This window comes from Ornithorhynchus anatinus, chromosome 18 (assembly GCF_004115215.2).
Source record: "Ornithorhynchus anatinus isolate Pmale09 chromosome 18, mOrnAna1.pri.v4, whole genome shotgun sequence".
Taxonomy (NCBI): Eukaryota; Metazoa; Chordata; class Mammalia; order Monotremata; family Ornithorhynchidae; genus Ornithorhynchus; species Ornithorhynchus anatinus.
In genome coordinates, this window is record NC_041745.1 from 6,986,444 (window position 1) to 7,004,743 (window position 18,300).

At 45.3% G+C, this 18,300-nt stretch overlaps 1 protein-coding gene across 4 annotated transcripts in view; it reads left to right on the top strand.

Annotated features, from left to right (window-relative positions):
- Positions 1–18,300, top strand: part of ABCG1 (ATP binding cassette subfamily G member 1) — a 171,838-nt gene that overhangs the window by 53,820 nt on the left and 99,718 nt on the right. For 2 of the 4 annotated variants that reach the window (XM_029083363.2, XM_029083366.2), the window contains 3 exons: positions 4,450–4,562; positions 14,429–14,686; positions 16,553–16,665. The gene's annotated coding sequence lies outside the window, so the exon portion shown is untranslated. Of the gene's footprint in view, positions 1–3,615; positions 3,706–4,449; positions 4,563–14,428; positions 14,687–16,552; positions 16,666–18,300 lie in introns of those variants that run through there. The other 2 variants (XM_029083368.2, XM_029083367.2) reach the window with 2 other exon arrangements.

The following is an 18,300-nucleotide window of genomic DNA, read 5'->3' on the forward strand; positions in this document are numbered from 1 at the left end:
GCAGTGTGAGCAATCTCTCTATCAGTGGAATAGAGAGATCGAGGAATAGAGAGTGGGTTGGCATTACAGGACTCGAGTATGCAGGTTGGGTTGTAGTAGGAGATCAGTGAGGTAAGGTAGGATGGGGAGAGCTGTTTCCCTGCTTTAAAACTGATAGTAAGCAGTTTTGGTTTGTTGCAGAAGTGAATGGGGAACCACTGGAAGTTTTTGAAGAGTGGGGGGATGTGGACTGAGTGGTTTTTGTAAAAATGATCCAGGCAGCAGATTGAAGAATGGACTGAAGTGGAGAGAGACAGGAGGAAGTGAGGTCAGCGAAGAGACTGATGCCGTAGTCAAGGCAGGTTGTGATAAGTGCTTGGATCAGCGTGATAGTTTGAATGGAGAGGAAGGGGTGGATTCTAGAGATGTTGCAAAGGTAAAACTGGCAGGAGAGGGTGACATTGAATATGTGGGTTGAATGAGAGAGATGAGTTGAGGATAATGCCAAGGTTATGGACTTGTGAGATAGGGAAGATGGTGGTATTATCTATTTCAGTGCTGAAATGACACCATGACACCCTTATGGTCTGAAAGGGGTCATGATGCTTCCAGATTAGCAGAAGCTGGTTTAAAGCCAGCCAGCCTTCTTTCCTTAGATAGAATCTCCTTCTTGTTCTTGTAAGCACCTTATACAGCACTGGTCAGATATAATTTCTCCCCACTCAGAAAGCTGAAATTATTTGTGAGTTTTAAGTGACACTATTGGGTTGCTTACATCATAAGTTCCAGCTTTTCATTTTGAGGGTGATGTTAAGAAGGGGACAGGAATTTTAGTGGGGGATGAGCCCTGGGAGGAGGCAGGCTTCAGAGACCTAACAGGCCAGAGAATCACCAGTCTGGGTCACCTCAGGCGTGACAGGAAACTCTCAGGTCTTGTCTGAGATCTGGGGTGAGCGAAGCTGGGAGTTCCGGTCGAAGAGCTGTGGGGTGTGATCACCCCAAAACTCTTGTGGTCTTAAAAAGCTTAATATTTTTGTTCCCTTTGCTCCGCTTCTTTTTCTTCTGACTGCTTGAGCTCTAGAGATCTTAATGAAGTCTTCTGGATGCTGAGGAATTGTTCTGAACCAAATCTGATTTTCTGGGTGCCAAGAACAAGTTATAAAGAATGACTTCAAGTCATTAAGACCTAGAAATCTACCCATATCTCTGACTTTTACATCTCTTGCTGCCTTATATGTGCAATTCTATTAAAAAACCAGAAGCAGAAACTTCAGTCATATTAGAACCGCTATCATCTCAGTGCCTTTTTCTGTTTTTTTTTCCTATGTCGCTAGGGCTGAGAATTGTGATGCCCAGTGGTAAAAATAGCTAAAAGGGCCTTATGTACCTGTAAAGGTCAAGGGAGCATTTATTCTTAGAATAATACATCTGTCTAATTGAAACTGGTCTCTGTAGTGAATTATTGCTTTAAAAAAACTTTCCATCCTTCAAAAGAAGTTTTGTTCATCTGTCGTAGCTCTATTTTGGGTGAATAAGGGGTTGGAATTGTGATTGGGTGGTGCCCTTTCCTGCTACTGAATGTTTTTGGGATGTTTATGCACTTGTCTGAATTAAAAGGTCTTCCTAAAGATCCTCAGAGAACAGGCTTGGGAACCCACGGGCCCAGAAAGGCCTATTATTCAGGGGAGCATTTCTGATTAGCCTCCCAAGGGCAGGAGTGAGGGCTGTTGGTGGATGGAAAAGGAATGCTCATCGTTGGGAGATGAGGTGACTGTGGTACACCTTCACTGTGTAAATAAAGAAATAGGAAGTATATTTATGCCACTCGCTCAAGTAAACAGAATGCTTCTCTCTCATTTTTGGAAACAATCTCTTGGTTTTTTATAGATTGCCCTCCAATTAGAAACCACCGGATCTTCAGTCTTACCAATTTCAAATGTTCTGGGTTTAAATTCCCCCCTGAGCCACATAGTCCACATCCAAGTGTAGAAGGACAAGGAGTTGATCAGAAGTGCAGTTACCAAAGGGATGAAGGTAGAGGTATTGGGACTGAAAGCGGACAGCTAAATACAGTGAAGGTCAGCTATGAAGCAGCATGGAGCAGTGAATAGAGCATGGGCCTGGGAGTCAGAAGGTCATGGGTTCTAATTCTGGCTCCGCCTCTTGTCTACCGTGTGGCCCAGGTAAGTCACTTGACTTCTTTGTGCCTCAGTTACCTCATCTGAAATGGGGTTTGAGACTGTGAACCCCACATGGAACAGGGACTGTGTCCAACTTGATTTGCTTTCAGCGTGGCTCAGTGGAAAGAGCCCGGGCTTGGGAGTCAGAGGTCATGGGTTCTACTACCGCCACTGCCACTTAGCAGTTGTGTGACCTTGGGCAAGTCACTTAACTCCTCTCTGCTTCAGTTCCCTCATCTATAAAATGGGATTACATTAAAATATGAGCCCCACGTGGGACAACCTGATTACCTTGTACCCTGGCAATGCGTAGAACAGTGCTTGGCATATAGTAAGCGCTTAACAAATACCATCATTATTTATTATTATTATTATTATTATTATTATATTCACCCCCCCAGCGATTAGTACAGTGTCTGGCACATAGTAAGCACTAAAAAAATGCCATTATTATTATCCATTCAGAACATCAGCACCAGTAAAAGGTATTTTTGCCGTTGAGCTTCCTCAGGTCAGGGACTCTGTTCTGTTCTTCCCTTAAATTCCTCTTGGCACTTGGTTTTGATCCATAAATATCAGAACTGACCGATAATGACAAGATGGTACACTCCTAATGGTGACAGCCAGGAAGCCAAAATTCCTTTTCTGTTTAGGTAACCAGCCCATTTACCTAAACTGTTCTACCCCCTCTTTATTCACTCATGTCCGATTAAGGCAGATCAATCACTTCTTGACTCTGTCCTGCCTCGTGCTTGGCATTTGTTTAATGCAATGCCCTCCGCCCCCACGACTTTGAGTTCAATAAATATGGACTGGCAGGGCATTGAGCTACTTTTGCCATCCTGGAGAGTTGACCATTCTGGGCAAGATTTTGTGAGAATTGTCAGATGAAAAAATGTCTACCCTGAACTGATAAGGAGTATTTACCGAGTTGGTGAAAATATCAGCTATTATGGTTTTCAGAGGGGCTCCAAATGGAAAATTCCAAGCCACATTTCTCAGCCTTGCAGAGGTAACAAGCTATTGTGACAACATTAACTTGCTGATCCCAAAGCTTCCTGATTATCCAAACTTGAGATAGAAAGCACAGTTAACTGATATTACATGGAAGGGGCTATGAGGGGAGAACCGAACCCTTCTGTGCTCCCCATCTGCTGTTTTCAGCCAATCAATGATTCACCAATATTGGTTTTCTGTGGGGTTGTAGAAACAGAATGAACTGTTTTGTTGCAATCTTAAGACTAAGGAGAGCAAGAAATCCAAGGCTTGAAGGTGCCTCCAGAGTTTATGTAGTCTCTAAAGCAGGGCTTTTATAATGTCCCTGTCCCCCATAAGGCTCACAGTCTTAATCTTCATTTTACAGATGAGGTACAGAGAAGTAAAGTGACTTGCTCATGGTCACACAGCAAACAAGTAGCCGAATCAGGATCAGAAACCAAGTCCTCTGACTCCCAGGCCCATGCTCTTTCACAAGGCAACACTGCTTCTTAGCTTATGAGCAGGCTGTCTTTGGGTCATGGAAATCATCAATCAGTAAGTTTTCACAGTAAGTACTTAGTACAGAGCTAGCCACATAGTAAACCCTTAGCAAATACCATTATAATAACGAGTAGTACCAGCTTCAGGACCAACCCCAAGGAACACCGCTACCACTTCTTGTGCCTCCCCCTCCTCAGAGGGCACCTGGCCATCTCCTGGTGGTGCTATGGTTCACTCACTCTACTCAGCGATTAGCTGCAGTCGATTTTTTGGTACAGAATTGTTTCTTGTCCATGGCGAGATATAGCCCAACTGTGACTTTCCCCTGACCTAAGAGACTCACCATTCTGCCATGGGCAATAATTAATGCTACAACCTAGACGATTTTTGTTGATTTATCCCACTTAGCACAATTGGTCTTTGGAAAATGATTTATTATTCAGATCAAAGAAGCAGAAGGTGACTGTCTGACATGTTTCTCTTTAAAAAAAAACCAAACCCAAAACTCTACATCACATTGTTGGCCTGATTATCGATGAGATAAATTTCTAAAAATAGTAAAGGATTCAAGTCAAATCCAAATAACTGAGTGTAAGCTTGCTTCATGGTTTAATTTAAAAAATGATACAAAAACAGTTCTTGATGATCTTTTTTATTTTTCTTGCCTCAAAGTGATTATTTTGCCCATTTGCCTACAAATCCATCTGCCTATTTTTCTTTTCCAGGAAAAATGTATATTATAGTACATTTTAACAGAGAATGTCTTCTCTTCTGACCAATGCCTGCTACTCTGTATTTATTGCCTCCTTAGGTACTCAAAGATTTGATCTTACAGTAAGGATCACAAACTGCTACTTCACTGAAAAGTTGCTCAACACTAGCAGTGTGGAATATCAGGACTTCTCAAAGCTGTTGTTTCATGAGGTAACTAAGCCAAAGATGTGTCCAATCACAGGATTTCCTTACCATCGCTTACAGTAAATTGACTTGTGTGGCACTTTGTAACCATTAAAGCCCAGCAAATAGCCACAGGACAGCTGAATTTATAATTGTGGTGAATTTATTAATCAAGGGCAAAAAAAGTAACCTCACAGGAGAGTTACAAAGGAGCTTTGGTTCTGGAGCAAAGTGCTAAACATTGGTTTTTATTTTTATTTTTTGATCTATATTTCATCTTTACTTTGGATGAAGGTGATCCAAAGTTCTTTCTGATTTCAGATTTTTGAGCTATGTTGTGGGAAGAAGGAGAGGGTGGAGAGCTTATGATTTAAAATGAATATAGGAATAATATTCCAGATCCAATTAAACTCCACTTGACTTGAGACCTGATTTTCAAGTGTTGACCCTGCCTTTGATACATTGGAGTCTGTTAACACTTTCCTTTCTTCTTCAGCTTCTGCCTTAGGGGAAACCCGAATTGCTCTTCTAAATGCCTTAATTAGTCACTATGGTATTTTTTTGGTATTTGTTAATCACTTACCATGTGCCAGGTCCTATGTACTAAGCGCTGGGGTAGATACAAGCTAATCAGGTTGGACACAGTTCATGTCCCACAGAGCGCTCACATTCTCAATCCCCATTTTACAAATGAGGTAACTGAAGTGTAGAGAAGTGAAGTGACTTACCAAAGGTCACACACCAGACAAGTGCTGGAGCCGGGATTAGAATCCAGGTCCTTCTAACTCCCAGTCCTGTGCTTTATCCAGTAGTCCACAATGGCTTCTTTACTCCGGCTCTTCCATTCCTGAGTAATTTCCTTGTAGCTGGAGGGAGTCGTTTCTTCCTAGAGATGGAAGAATTAGATCAACATGCCATATCATATAGCTGGGTGACTTCATTCTGAGCTAATAAAGACAAAATGTTGGACACTTATTTAAGTAAATAATAAATTCCCTCTCAGGGCCGCACCTGGAGAGTTTCCAGTACTCTCCCAGTCATGACTATAGGAGGGAGAGTCAAGCAGAGGCATTCCTAGGTTGGCCAGTGGCTAGCAAGTGGAAGGCAATCTGCTATAAGTCAGAACTCACCCATGCTAGGCAGCAGCAGGCAGGGGAGAGAGTTGAGGGTGGACATTCAAGTTAACTGCACGGAAGGAGACACTGGTCAACTACTTCGGTATTTTTACCAATAAAACTCTATGGTTACACTACCAGAACTATTACAGATGGAGAGTGGGGCGTTCTGGGAGAGATGTGTCCGTGGTGTCACTGTGGATTGGAAATGATTTGACAGCATAAGACAAGATAAGACTCTGTCTCTGGCTTTAGGTTTTGTTGAATAGTTCTTGGAGCATTTTTCTCATTTACCTGCTCTCATTCCATTCCAAACTGCATTTCCTCTCCTTCATCCTCCCTTCTTGACCTGCTACAGTCTGGATTCCGCCCCCATCACTCCACTGAGACCGTACCCAAGGTCACTGATGATCTCCTCCTTGCCTATCTAATAGGGTCTAATTTATCTTTTTCTTACTTGACCTCTCGGCCATCATTGACACCGAGGGCCACTTGCTTCTCCTGAAAATACTATCCAACATAGGTTTACTGACCTCAGTCTCCTCCTGCCTCTCTAGCTGCTCCTTCCTCTTCTTACTCCCTTTCAACTCTCAAAATCTAGCTCTAGCTAAATCCTCCCAGTTTTTCCTCCCCAACAGTTTTCTGACCTGCCTCTCTTTCCAATTGTTCATCCCCTTGGTCTTGGTCCCAAGTAGTATTTACTAAGCACTTTCTGTGTACAGAGCACTGTACTAACCACTGGGAAAGAATGCACAGGTGGGAATTGGGGGTTCACAATATATCAGCCTCCTCAGTGGCCTTCCTGTCTCTAGCCTCTCCCCTCTCCAGTCCTTATTCCTGCTTCTGCCCTGATCATCATTCTGCATGTCGCCCCTCTCTTGTTTTTTAATTGATATGTAAATGCTGACTATGTGCCAGGCACTGTACTAAGTGTTGGTTTAGATACAAGCTATTCAGGTTACACCCAGTCCATGTCTCATATGGAGCTCACAGTCTTAATCCCCATTGTACAGATGAGGTAACTGAGGCCCAGAGAAGCGAAGTTACTTGCCCAAGGTCACACAGCAGACAAGGGGTGGAACGGGCATTAGAACCCAGGTCCTCTGACATCCAGGCCCCGGGTTTCCACTAGGCCATGCTGCTTATCCAAAAACACTTCTCTCTTCAGAAGTCTTCAGTGGTTACCCATTCCTCTTTGCATCAGACAGAAACTCCAGAGTGTTGGCTTGAAGTCTCAGAGCCATGGCTCATTTATTAATGCAGCGTGGCTTAGTGGAAAGAGCACGGGCTTGGAAGTCAGAGGATGTGGGTTCTAATCCCGGCTCCGCCACTTGTCTGTGAGACCTTGAGCAAGCCACTTAACTTCTCTGTGCCTCAGTTACCTCATCTGTAAAATGGCTATTAAGACTGTGAGCCCCACATGGGACAACCTGATTACCTTGTATCTACCCCAGTGCTTAGAACAGTGCTTGGCACCTAATAAGTAATAATGTTGGTATTTATTAAGCACCTACTATGTGCCGAGCACTGTTCTAAGCGCTGGGGTAGATACAGGGTAATCAGGTTGTCGCGCTTGAGGCTCACAGTTAATCCCCATTTTACAGATGAGGTAACTGAGGCACAGAGAAGTTAAGTGACTTGCCCACAGTCACACAGCTGACAAGTGGCAGATCCGGGATTTGATCTCATGACCTCTGACTCCTAAGCCCGTGCTCTTTCCACTGAGCCACGCTAAGTGCTTAACAAATACAGTGACAATAATAATAATTATTATTAAAGTGGCTAAGGCTGAGGGAATCAGTGTTAACCCTTAATTGTCTGTTGCTAAAAGAGAAGCACTGGACCAACCAAAATTTGGCAGCCTCGGGCTCAGGGCATAGCGGAAAGTTTAAGGTGTAGGATGATTACTCCATCTAATTGCCTTGTTCTGGAGGAGGAGGAGGAGGAGAAAGAGAAAGAAGAGGAGACACTGACTGAGTGCCTACTTTGGGCAAAAGAACTGAACTAAGCACTGATGACACTTAGACCTAGTCCCTGGCCCCCAAGGGGCTCACGATTTAAGAATCAGTAGAGGGAAAGGGTTTGATGATGGAAAATAAGAAATAACGAAAAATAACAATATGAAAGACAAAGGCTATGGTGCTTAGACTTGGAGTCTCATACGGGTCGGGGACTGTGTCCAGTTTGATTATCTTCTGATTAGTACAGTGCTTAGCATATAGTAAGTGCTTAACAATACCGTAATTATTATAAATACTATAGTAAGAGCGAAAGGGTATTGTGGCTAGAGGGGCAGAGTTTCAGGCATCTCATAACTCAGCTTACACTCTCCCCTTGTCAGATGGAGCCTGGGGTGGGGTGGACCTGCAGAAGCTATTCCTTCCGTTCTTGGTCTGGGGTGAGGAGAGTCGAAGAAATGGAACTACTGATGCAACAGATTGCTTCTACTCGCTAATCTCCACCCCTAAGCCCCCAACAAGCATCGCAGTTGTACTACTACTACTAATAGCGATATTTGTGGAGACTTCCTGTGTCTGTTGAGCACTGTGCTAAGTTCTGGGGTAGATACAAGGTTAACAAGTGAGACATAGTTCCTGTTCCACATGGGCGTCACAGTCTAAGAAGAGGAGAGCCCAGAGATTGAGCCCCCGTTTTACAGTTGAGAAAACTGAGGTACAGAGAGGTCAAGTGGCTTGTCCATGATCACACGGCAAGCATGTGGCAGATCCAGAATTAGAACCCAGCCCTCTGACTTCCGGATCTTGTTCTTTCCACTAGGTAATGCTGGAATGCTAGTGCCAGCTCTTCCTCTTTATATAGATCCAGCGGACCAATGCATCCTGTGCATTCCCATCCTATGGAAAAGGGGAGTGTCACCTGCTATCTGCTCTATGTAGAAAACAGAGCTTTTTTAACTTTGCTGTTCACATAGAAACGGTATTGTTACTGCAATCAAGGAATCCTGGGGTTATTTTGGAACAAAAACTGACAGTGAGTCAATGTGTTCAAATCCCCTGAAATTGTGGTTGATTGGAAGCCAGTGTAGGAAACCATGTTACCATTACCTCATGCTTTTCCTCGACCCAGTGATTCCCCCACCCCCTCACATTTTCAAGTCAGTGATTTCCCCAGAACTTGTCACTGAGCGATCGGAACAGCGGGCTAGGCACATGCCACCCTGGGGGGTGGGGGGTGGGGGGGCGCTCTGCCTTAATAATAATAATAACAATGGTATTTGTTAAGCGCTTACTATGTGCCAAGCACTGTTGCAAGCGCTAGGGTAGATACAAGGTAATCAGATTGTCCCATGTGGGGCTCACAGTCTTCATCCCCATTTTACAGATCAGGTCACTGAGGCATAGAGAAGTGAAGTGGCTTGCCCGAGGTCACAGAGCAGACAAGTGGCAGTGGCAGGATCAGAACCCACATCCTCTTTTTTTCTGACATCCCATTGTGGTTATTCACTCCTTCGCTTTAAGTTTTGCATCCTGAAGGGCAGATTTAAAAGTCACTGGCCCTTTCTTCTTAATAATAATAACAGCAAAACCGATTTAAACATGTTCTGTTTTTTTAAGCAATGAGGGAGATAAAATGTAATCAGATTGGGCACAGTCCCCATCCCACTTGGGGCTCCTGGTCAAAGGGGGATGGAGAATAGGCATTTTATTTTCACTTTACCGACGGGAGACCTTGTGAAAGAACATGGCCTAGTGGGAAGAGCACAGGACTGAGATTCAGCAACCCAAGTTCTATTCCCAGCTTCACCATCTCCCTGCTGTGTGTGACCATGGACACTTCTCCTAACTTTTTGGTGCCTCAGTTTCCTCACCGGTAAAATGAGGATTAAAGACCTGTTCTGCTTAGATTAAAAGACCTGGGTGGGACAGGGACTGCGTCCAATCTAATTGGACTGCATCCACTCCGGTGCTTAGCGCACAGTAAGGGCTTAACAAATGCCAAAATGATTATGATTTGCCACTGAGGTATTGACTTGTCCAAGGTCACACAATAGGCAAGTGGGAAAGTTGGGCAAACAACTCGGGTCTTCTGATTCCTAGGCTTCGGCCTCTTCCCACTTTGGCACACTGCCTCCCTAGCATCACTTAGTCCATTGCTTAATCCTCTTCAGTCAGACCTTAGACTCAAAACCCTTGGGTTCAGACACTGTCAGCTAGGGAGCCTATCCTCACCCTTCGAGCCATGAGATCCCAAGGATCAAGCCAGCAATATGTACGTTCCGTGGCAAGAGGAACAGCCCCTGAAACGCCCGAGAGTGTATTTGCAGATTCCTACTGCAAGCAATGTAGTTACGTCAAATTATTTAGAGAGTTTATTCCTGGCTTTGTCTCAGGGATTATGGACTCATACTAACAGTTTACCACATGTTGTGTTTCCTTTAACCTGGTTCTCTGTGTCTCTTGCTGCATCGCGGAGGCTGTTGACTCAGTGTCTTAGTTCCCAAACTGCTTTAACCCAAGTCCCCTTGATGCTCTCAGATAAGTAGAATGCTTTTTAGGAGTCTCTCTTTTGCAGTCTACTTTGATGGGACCCTAGTATTGTAATTTCTCCAGGAGTAATGTTTATTTAGTAATGTCTGGACTAGATGCTGAGAGATTTGGCAAGAGAAACATACTAGGTCTATTAAAACGTGGGAGTTGTGTTCTCACCCCCCTTAATGTCAAGGAAAACTGCCGCCATCACAGTGAGTGTCTGACGCTCTGAGCAAATTATGATATTTGTTAAACCACTATGTGTCAAGCACTGTTCTAAGTACTGGGGTAGATGTAAATTAATCGATTCAGATCCAGTCCCGGTCTCACAAGGGGTTCACAGTCTAAGTGGGAGGGAGAATAGGTATTGAACCCCCATTTTACAGATGAGGAATCTGAAGCACAGAGAAGTTAAAAGACTTACCCAAGGTCACACAACAGGCAAGTGGCAGAGCCAAGAGTAGAACCCACGTCCTCTAACCTCCCCACCCGGGCTCTTTTCACTAGTCCATGCTATGTCCCGGCTTTGCATGTGCCAAACCATCTCTTTCGGCACTGTGGTGCCTCTGTAGCCAAACCGGCTCCTGTCGTTGGATGAACATCCCCCATTTCCGTAGCAACAGCTGTCCCTAACAACGTGCTAAGCAAAACTCATAATGAAACACACATTCTGGTAGACTTGCTGTATAAGAAATCAGATCACTGATGCTATCTCTGGGCCAGGGAACTAATTAGCATCTTCAATCAATCAATTGATGGTATTTATTGAACGCTTAGTCTGTGCAGAGTACTGTAGTAAGTGCTTGGGAGAGTACAGTATAGCAAAATTAGTGGACATGTTCCCTGCCCATATCGAGTTTATAGTCTAGAGAGGTAAACAGACATTAATAGAAATAAATAATTTATAATATATAATTTAAAGATATGTATATAATGTAGAAGTGTGCATCTTAATGGCCCGAGACAGCTCAGGTGACTTCCCCGGCCATTCAGGGAGTCTTCTTGCCTGAGAGACTCTGGCTCCCCTTGGCTAATGGTCTCTCCTGTGGTGGATTTATTTGTAGGAAAGATGGGTCAGTGGAGCTATGATAGTGTGGCCAATTGTCTGGCTTGATACCAAGCAGTCAGGGATCGCCTGCCTCCAATGTGGATTTAGCACTAGATAACTTTGTGTTCAGTATTGTTATTTCAAGAGTCCAGCCTCCCTGGCCTTCAACTCCTCTTCTCTGAAGTGGTGCCTGTGTTGTGTTGGACCTGGAAGGGGAACACAGTGACTCTGGTGTGAATTGGAGGAATCAGGGTCCCCATGGAGACTTGCTGTAGGTTCAGGCGAGCTTGGTGTACTTCTGCAAAATGGCACCTCCGGAATCATGACATCACCCGGCGTGCATGGCGTGACGCATATGAGGTCACATGTGTCTCAACATCCGATACTACGATGTGCCATCAGTCAGTGGGCACGCTCGGCTGCAAATGCTACTGCTTTTTCAGGAAGACCACATTTCCTACCAGTTCTGCCTTGGCTTTTCAGCTACTGGACCACCATGCTAGGGCTACTGGGAGATGCAGTCTCAGTCTCCATCTGGGAAGGCAGATGAGGCTTAGAGGTGGCAATCCGGCACTGAGCTTTCTCCTTCCTCCTTCTCCTTTCCCCTCCTGGGCCAAGATAGTTCACCATAACCCCCATGTCACCTTCTGCCTCCTCCCCACATTCCTCTTCCCGTCCTCTTCTATTCCCTCCCCTACTCCTCTCAATCCCATAACTTTTTAGCAGAACAACCCTTTCTGTCATATCTATTTGATTAAACTCCCCCAGGTGACCCTTTAGCCACTCAGTGGGTAGGAAAAAGTCAAATTCCCCTTGGTTCTCCAACTTGCATTTTGAAAGGACAGTGATCTGTGCACCTTCCTTCTTGCCTTTCCAGGGGACATTCTCATCTTGACCCCATCCCACTCTGTCTTTTGATTTTTTCATTCATACATGATGTATTTAGGTCATTGTAGGACTAATTCTCCCAGTGCCTTAAGCTACCCTCTGGTGTTTTCTCTCAGTCCATGAGGGACTTTTTAGGGCATCATTGTAAGGTCTCACCCAGCCTCAGAGGTCTGAAATAGTGAGTTCTCCTCCCGAAGTGTCTAAGTGACAAACCAGGAGTAGCTTTTGCCACTGGAACAATTGGATTCGGTGTGTCCTCGGGCCTTTCCTGAAATGTTTGGCTGCTTTCCTCCATGCCAGCTGCTGCTCCAGTCTAATATTTATTCAGAGAGGTAAATTCAGAGGAATTTTGTGTCCCAGACTCCCAAACACCTCAGAGCTGATGCTGACGGAAAAGCCGAGGCCACCTGGAAAATCAGACCCCCTACTGTTGGTCTTTCCCTCTCAGGGGCCCTCATTTTAGTTTGATAGCCCCCCTCAAGACCACCAGCTACTTCTACCTGACTGTGTCTGTTCCCTAAGAGAAGCGATAGAACAGCCTTTTCCGAAGCAGCCTGGCCCCACTAAGTGCAGGGTGATTTTACTTTTCAGTACACTCTCTGTTCATTTGCCCACAAGGGCAGAGATGGGGGTAAGGGCTTTGCAGTGTTTGACACACAGTAAGCTTTCACTAAATAGCATTGATTGATGTTTGTAAGACTGGAAGTCCTCTGAGCTGCTCGTTGCCAGTCTTCAGAGCTTGTCTGATGACTGATGGGTCTGAAAACCCCTCTGGGGCCCACCTCTCTAGAGCCGTTACTGACAGCGGGAAGCTGGAGGACCTTTCTGTCAGAAGGGCACCTGGGTGGGGGTCTGCCTGTCAACTGCGTCCCTCGGCGGGATCTTTGGGCTGCCACACTTATCTTGCAGTTCCCCTTTGGGAGCATTTACTACAAGGTATCCCAAGGTAGGTTAATCCAGAGGCTTTTCTGTTCTAGAAAAAGACAAAAACCTAGAACAGGAAACTTTAACATTATGGTCCTTAAAGGTCTGTCATGGGGAGATGCCTCAGAAATTTACAAAAGCCTAACCCTGGGCTTCTTTCCTGGTTCTCTGGTATACAAAAGGCAGTGAAAGTGAAGATGGAGGAAGCAGCATTTGGGTGGGGGGGAGTTCAGGAAATGGTTAAATAAAATAAAAATTGTGGTATTTATTAAGTGCTTACTGGTGCGAGGCACTCTTCAAAGTGCTGGGGAAGATACAAGTTAAATCATGTCAGACACAGTCCCTGTTCCACATGGAACTCACAGTCCAAGTGGGAGGGCGAATGGAGATCGAGTCCCCATTTTACAGATGAGGAAACTGAGGCACAGAGAAATTAACTGACTTGCCCAAGAACATACAGCTGGCAAGCAGTGGAGCTGGGATTAGAGCCCAGTTCCTGAGCCGGGATTAGAGCCCAGGTCCTCTGACTCCCAGACCTATGGTTTTTCCACTGGGCCAATCCACTCCTCACAAGCCATGCTGCTCCTGCATAGAACCTGGAGCCCCAATCATGGAGGGCCTTCAACTCCTGCATGGGGAAGGGGATGGAGACCAAGAGGCAAGAAGAGCCATGGTCTCAATCTTCAAGAAGCCGCCAATATTGATACTGAGATTTACTGATAAAGATTTAATTCATCTAATGGTTGTAGCCCAAGACTATAGAGTCACATTGAGATTCCAGAGTCCAATATTAATAGCAGCTCAATAGAATGTGTAGTACAAGGACAGTGCTCTGCCCACTGAAATGGACCTCCCAGGAGTGTGTGTATGTGTGCACGTGTGTCTATAGTTGTGTATCTATCTTTCATTTGTGACCTTGGAGAAAGTTACTTGTCCTTTATCGCTTCAATTTCTCCATTAGCTAAAAAGGACTAAGTTAATGTTCCTGAAGTGCTTCAAAATCCTGGGAGGAAACCTGTCATCGAAGCCTTGTCCCTGTCACTGTCAACCCCTCCCTCCTGTCCTCCCTCCAACTGGAAGCGTGGCCTTCTTCCATTCCTTTTTGCCAGTAGACATTTTTGACAGGAAGTTGAGGAGCCAGTCTTGTGTCACTTTTCTTTGCTGCTAAAAGTCCAGTATTAACCTTTTGTGGCTGGCTTCAGGAGAAGCCGGAGCAGTCATGCGACCCTGAGATTATTGGACTAAGCTTCCTGTAAATACCGCTAATTTATAATTTAGCTTCAAATGCAGACATGCTGCAGCAGGATCTATTGGACTGTGGCACAAGAGCATTAATATTTGATGCTCCGCATAGAGTGAAAATTCCTTTTGTTTTCATCTGAGAGATTTGATTGATTGTAATTTCTCCTTCTCGAAACTTCCTCACAGGGCCTGTCCCCATTAAAAGGATCTCGGTCTCCAATGTGACCAGCACTAGCTTTCACTTGGTGTGGCCGGTGGATTTTACTCAAGATCCCTCTCTCCAGTTTGCGCTGTTTCACCAACATGACCTCACTTTGACCCTGGAGACTCAGAACAGGAGCCTCACTCTCACCCAGCTGGAGCCAGGGCTCCTATACACGGTTCAAATTCTGACCAGAGCTTACGGAAACCAACCTACCAAAGTGTTCCAGAACATAAAGACCGGTAATTTTGTCTAGAAACGCATCTTGTAGTTTGTTCTTTAGAGGCGGAAAAACGTAAGGTGAAAAGAATTTTTAGCTGGAGAGAGGTTTGTTTGAAAAGAGACGGAAACATTCCAGAGTCATACATTTCCATTCAGTTGCTAGCCCACAGTCGTCCCCTCATTTCTTCCCTGGAAATGTTAGGTAAGGAACATCTGGAGAAGTTCAGATCTAGGGGAATCCTATCTGAGCTCGGGTCTACACTGCACTGGGAAAGGGAAAGTTGAGCTGACAACACAGAGGTTTGTTCCTGAATTATCCAGGAGCAGAATTTGCCTTAACCTTTTATTTCCCTTACTGTAGTTGAACATTTTGTCTCAGTTCAATCCCGACGGGTTTAGTATCTTAGCTCATTTAACGATGTCCACCCTCTTGCCACTCTGCCTTCAAGGCCTTCTTCACACCCAGATCTCTCTGGCCAAGCCCCTCTTGAGAGCTGTCTCCAGTCACCTGAGCTTCCTCAAGTCACCAGGTTAGGTGAGAGAGTGGGACCAGGAGTGGCCAAAAGGGAGCTTTGTGGCAGCAAAACCTTTTGAAATCTGCCCTTCTCATGTCACAGAACTCTGAGCTTGTAGGTGGGAATATAGGCTGTGTTTGACTTTTGATCTAGCTTCACTGACAGAGCCACAGTGGCGGGATAGACAGCTGCAACTCAAAATGGAGGAAAGAAACTTACATATCTGAGTGTGGAAAGGGAGGGAGTGGCAGAAGAGAGCCAGGTGTATGTGGGCGCTTAAAGATTAGATAGTTCATTTCTTATCTTACCAGTTCAACACTTGCTAGAGTCACCTGGCTGTCCGCCTCTAGGCTGGTGGCTTTCCTGGGTGTGGGGGAGTGACGGCTCCAGGGCCCGACTAACTAGTTTAGCTTCTTGGAAGAAGGGAGTTGGGATGGGACTGGAAATGACTTCAAAACTGGGAGAAGACATCCTAGGAGAGCTAAGAAGAAAGCTAGTTTTGCTGATAGCAGCAGCAGTAATAGTAATGGTGTAGAAAGACCACCTGTGGATTTCAACAGACACAAGGCAGCTTTCCTGCCCATGAGGAGCAGAGCACCGTACTAAGCGCTTGAGAGAGTATAGTATAACAGTAAACATACACGTTCCCTGCCCACAATGAGCTTACAGTCTAGAGGGGGAGACGGATATCAATATAAATAAATTACAGATATGTAAAAACAATAATAATGGTATTTGTTTAAGCACTTACTGTGTGCCAGGCACTGTACTAACTGATGGGGTGGATACAAACATATCAGGTTGGACACAGTCCCTGTCCCACATGGGGCTCACAGTCTCAATCCCCACATTACAGACTAAGTAACTGAGGCCCAGAGAAGTTAAGTCACTTGCCTTAGGTCACACAGCAGACAAGTAGCAGAGGCAGGATTAGAATCCATGACCTTCTGACTCCCAGGCTCGTGCTCTGTCCCCTATGCCATGCTGCTTCTTGTACCTAAATACATAAGTACATAAGTGCTGTGTGGCTGGGGGTATGTCCCTGGTGTCCTGACGTATTTTGGCACAACTAGAAAACCTAATGATTGGGAAATGACCTGGAATTAAACACCCTCAAAATAATGGAATCCCTTAAAAGAATAATGAAAATGAATTGAAAGGACAAAGTTGACCCCAAACAAGAATTCCCTTGCCCTGGAGAGTTGGGATTCCTGGGATATGGTTTCTCTGGGGTGGACTCAAGTCTACCAATTCAGTGTTTGATTAATTTTCTCAGTGGTCAGAAGGAGAACCGTATTTTCCATGCTGAAACTTTATCTCTACTAGAGCAGATATGCTTAAGTTCTCAGTATTTTTCTTCTTGTTTTGCAGTGGTCCAGAAACCCAAAGGACTAGTGAGAATAACAAATGTCAGCTATATACAAGCTCTCAGTAATTCAAGCAGCAATGGATATCCAGATTTCACTCAGCTGTTCCTTCGGACTGTAAGTAGTAATAGGAATAATAGTAGTAACGGTATTTACTGAACGCCTACTGTGTGCAGTGCACTATACTAATTTCTTGGGAAAGTGCAGCACAAGCCAAATAGATGTTCTCTGGTCACAAAGATCTTGCAATCTAAAGAGGTAAATTGATAATTCTACTGCAGAATTGCACTGTCCTATTCCAGAGGAAATTACAGTATAATTGGAAAGACACAACCCCTGCTAAAAAGAAGCCCAGCAGAAATAATGACATGAAGCAGGGCCATTGGCCTGGGATTTAAAGGCCTTGGGTTCCAATCCAAGCTCCACCACTGTGTGCTGTGAGACCTTGGGCAAGTCACTCAACTTCTCTGTTCCTCTGTTACCTCATCTGTAAAAAGGGGAATAAGAATCTGAGCCCCCGACGGACATGAACTGCATCCAACCTGATTAGCTTGTATCTACCTCAGCACTTAGTGCCGTGCCTGGCACATAGTAAGCACTTAAGAAATACAATGAAAGAAATAATTTCCATCCCAGTCTCGGTCAGACTGGACAAAGCCAAACACACGGATGAAAAAGTAGAACCTGTCCAGGGAATCTGCTCTGCATCATGTTGATTTGGTATGTAGGAATTGCGTGGGAGAGGAGAGCTGTATGGTGCAGCACTCCCTTGTCTCCTGACACCTCAGCTTCCTTGCAGATGTTCTCGATGCAGACGTCAGCCAGCGAGCAGGCTGATCGGCTCTCCTAGAATGGGCACAGTTGGTCGGCTTCAGGAAGAACCCCACCAGCACCCCTTCCCCCCCCACTTCTCCATTCCTCATTTTCTTGAGAATTGGGCTATTTCAGGGTCTTTGCTCCTTTTGTCTCCTCGCCCATTTGTGACATTAGCTGGAAACATTCCTTATCTAGCTCCCAGTTGTCAGTCATTGAAGGAGGAGGGCGGGGCTGGAGAATGGCTGCATCCCCAGTTCCTTGATTGGGTCACAGCTTGAAAGGGGCTTCGCTGCCTGTCTGTCCGGCCCAGGCTGTTAAGGGGTGAGCCGGCCGCCCGGCCCGCTGGCTGAGGGCATTGGGACAGATGGCATGACCAGGCAGAGCCTGCCCTACAGGGCTGGGGTGGGGTTCTCTCTATTTTCTTGCCTCATGGGAAGAGTCAGGAAAAGTCTCCAGTTTCCAGGGAGAACACCAGAGAGACTGGCTTTGTATCTATCCCAGTGCTTAGTACTGTGCTCGTTCCTCGGTGCCCATATTTCAGTCAGCATTGTCGTAATGATTTATACAGGAAACAGAAATGCACGTGATGTGTTCATCACCGTGCCTGTAGTCCCGACCCTCGCGGTGACCTAAATTTCTTCGGGATAGCCGCTGTACTCTCCCCTCTGGTGATTTTCTTGGACCAGCCTGAAGAAGCAGCCACTCTGCCACCCCTTTCACCGAGCAGTGAAGTTGATAATTGTGGAATTTAAGGGCTTATTATGTGTCAGACACAGTTTTAAGCACTGGGGCGGCTCTAAGATAAGTCCCATGTGGGACTCATAGTCTAAGAAGGAGGGAGAAGAGGTATTGAATCCCCACTTTGCAGATGAGGGAACTGAGGCACAGAGGAGTTAAGTGCCTTGCCTGAAGTCACACAGCAGACAAGTGGCAGCC